This window comes from Mus caroli, unplaced genomic scaffold (genome assembly GCF_978045245.1).
Source record: "Mus caroli unplaced genomic scaffold, Mus_caroli_1 scaffold_19, whole genome shotgun sequence".
Lineage (NCBI taxonomy): Eukaryota > Metazoa > Chordata > Mammalia > Rodentia > Muridae > Mus > Mus caroli.
In genome coordinates, this window is record NW_028227274.1 from 59,760,060 (window position 1) to 59,762,930 (window position 2,871).

At 46.7% G+C, this 2,871-nt stretch overlaps 1 pseudogene; it reads right to left on the reverse strand.

Annotated features, from left to right (window-relative positions):
* Window positions 1–2,191: 2,191 nt before the first annotated feature.
* Window positions 2,192–2,292, reverse strand: LOC115029945 (U6 spliceosomal RNA; annotated as a pseudogene).
* Window positions 2,293–2,871: the final 579 nt, after the last annotated feature.

Below are 2,871 nucleotides of genomic sequence, written 5' to 3' on the forward strand. Positions count from 1 at the left end.
TCCTCTGAGGTATTCACTTAACCAAGAGGTTCCCCAGAGATATTCAGGTCTGGCCCCATGATTGACAAGGGCCTCCGATGGGCACCTGAGCCCCTGGAGCCCATTCAGGCCAGAAGCACAGTTTGAGGGGGTGGAGTAACCCTATGAGGTCATTCCCCTCATATGAGCTGCCTTGTCATGATGTGGCATGGCTGTTTGATGTCAGTCTTCCTGAGGTCATTCCCCTCATATGAGCTGCTTTGTCACGATGTGGCATGGCTATTTGATGTCAGCCTTCCTAAGCTATTGCTTCCCATTGCTTGAAAATGAGAATAATAATCATAAAACCTACAGATGGGGTTATTGAGACCAAAGGAGATTATCCACAAGTGTGCTTGGCACAGAGTCTGTTACACAGGAAATGCTCAATAAAAGTTGAAGGCTGTAATCAGTGCCCAACTATATTTCAATCATAAAGGTTAATGAGTGTATGTGTGTGTATGCATGTATGTGTGTACATGTGTGTGCATGTGTATGTGTGTATGCATGTATGTGTGTGCATGTGTGTGCGTGTGTGCACATGAATGTATGTATGTGTACATGTGTGCGTGTGTGTGTGTGTGTGAGAGAGAGAGAGAGAGAGAGAGAGAGAGAGAGAGAGAGAGCAGGCAAGAGCTAGAATTCAGAGGACTGGGATGCTCAGCATGTCAGACATCTCACCCAGGGATGAAAATGAGCAGGCTAGATAAGCAGCCTGCTTTCAGATGGGTAACAGCCCAACAGAGGGCCTAAGTGTGGGGTACAGGGGGTGTGAAGCCAAGGCTTGGCCAAGCCTGAGCAGAAGCCATGAGTCTTGCAAACAAACCAGCCTAAGCTAAGACTGTGTCTTGTGTTTCTTCCACTGAAGAGCTAGGGCCAGGTAAGAACTTCAGGCGGAACAGAACCAGTTTAAACAGGACTATCAGGAACCAGTCTCTCACTCCCAGAGTCTCTTGCTTCTATCACAACTTTATTCCTATGGTTGATTACTGCGCATAGTGGCAAAAATCTCCCCTCTTTTGAAAGCACCAGCAAAAGTCCTGGGGTTGCCATTCATGAACACAAATGCCTTGCTCTAAACCAATCACAGAGACCAGGATTGGCTTGGTTTCTTCTATGTGCATGAACTGAGAAAGGTGTCCAACTATATTTCAGTCACAAAGGGCCATGTGTGTGTGTGTGTGTGTGTGTGTGTGTGTGTAAGGATAACGACAAGCAAAACAAAAGATGTCCTCAATTTGACACTGGCTGTCTCTAGAACCAGGCTGTCCCTGGACATATAGTTCTGCTGCAGCCACCCCAGGCTTGGTCCTTGGGTAGGGGATTTGGACAACTGGTGGGAAGAGACTTCCCCTTCCCCAGGGGGTACTGACCCCACAGATGTGCTTACAGCCAAGACAGAGCCAGCAGCAGCAGCAGCTAAAGCTGGCACTGGTCATGCTCCAGCTAGATTCCTCTGCTGTCCTTCAGGAAGCTGTGAAGGACAAACAGAAGCCAATACCTTACGAGGGAAGAACCAGAACTGCGGGAGACACTAAGAAGCTGGGACTCTTTAACCCAGGCTCTGCAGCCCAGCAGCAGCTTCAGCCATGATCTGAGGAGGCACGGTGAGTAATGTCTCTGCTCTGCCATTCTGTGCCCAACTTTTTCTTGGGTTGTTCTAGCACAGCCAGACCCACTCTTTACTAAGTGTACATTCCTCTGTGTGCACATCTCCCCCACCACCACTTGTTTTGTTTTGCTTTGTTTTGCTTTTCAAGACAGGGTTTCTCTGTACAGCTTTGGCGTCCTAGAACTAGCTCTGTAGAACTTTGGCCGGCCTCGAACTCAGAGATCCTTCTGTCTCTGCCTCCCAAATAGGATTAAAGGTTTGGCCACCACCACCTTTCTCTTAACACATATTCTTTGTTCCTTTCCATTTGCTCTATAACTATGATAGGCTGCAGTGGGCTATGCTCTGTACTAGGGTCTACACTGTGCCCCAGCAGAGCCTACAATCTGGCTGAACAAAGACCTCTAAAAGTACAATGGAAGTATGGATGCCTCCTCCTCCCCCTCCTCCTTATTCCTCTTCTCCTTCCCTTTCTCAATCTCCTTTTCCTTCTTCTCCCTCCTCCTCCTCTTCCTTTTCTTCCCCTTCCCCTCTTCCTCCTCCTCCTCCATCCCCTTCTTTTAAAATATGGAACACTTCACCAATTTGTCTTCCTTGTGCAGTAGCTATGCTAATCTTCATATCATTCCAATTTTTGTTATATGTGCTGCCGAAGCCAGAACCATTCTTGTTTGTTTTAATGAATGTGTTTTTGTAGTTGTGGTGGTGGGCTTTTCCCCCCTTCTTACCTGGTTTTGTATTTTAAGACAGGTTCTCATGTAGCCTATGGTCTGGAGCTCGTATGCCTTCTGTCTCCACCTCCCAGTGCTGGGATGACAGGCAAACATTGGTACATCTTTATTTTTAATGGCACACACTATGCATAAGGATTCTCCTTATAAAACAGCAACCATATATGAGACCCTCAAATGGCTCAGCCAGCAAAGGAACCTACCACAAAGCCAGAAGATCCAAGTTAAACCCTGAAGACCCACATGGTAGAAGGAGAGAACGGAGTCCTGCAATGTTTCCACATATATACACAAATAAATGTTAATTTTAAAAAAAAATATGTCAGCAACACACACATACACACAATTGCAACCACTTAATTTTCTCCTTCTCAGCCCTCTATTCAGATTTTCTCCTTCTCACCCCTCCCCCAAAGATGCCTCAGTTGATGGCCTGAGCCTTTACTACCAGCACTTGGAGGCAGAAGGATCTCTGTGAGTTCAAGGCTATCCTGGTCTAACTAGTGAGTT